This window comes from Aristolochia californica, unplaced genomic scaffold (assembly GCF_029961685.1).
Source record: "Aristolochia californica isolate CCGP_79_NKW_82.1479 unplaced genomic scaffold, dmAriCali1.0.hap1 SCAF_243, whole genome shotgun sequence".
Taxonomy (NCBI): domain Eukaryota; kingdom Viridiplantae; phylum Streptophyta; class Magnoliopsida; order Piperales; family Aristolochiaceae; genus Aristolochia; species Aristolochia californica.
This window is the reverse complement of record NW_027181930.1, coordinates 7,292-7,500: the sequence shown is the minus strand read 5'-3', so window position 1 is coordinate 7,500 and position 209 is coordinate 7,292.

The window sequence follows — 209 nt, the reverse complement described above, 5'->3', positions numbered from 1 at the left end:
ATGGGTCCTTTGCTCCCATCCCAAGTTTCAAACCACTGCGTTCTTTCCCTTATGATGATGCTTTTGAAGAATTGAATCCATTGATTCATAATATTCGACCCCCATGCAGACTCCTCCGAAGCAAGAAGAAAGAAGGAATTAATTGATTTCCTGGATGCCACAATATTATTTCTACGGATGAGACATCCTTTCTATACCACTTGAACCTT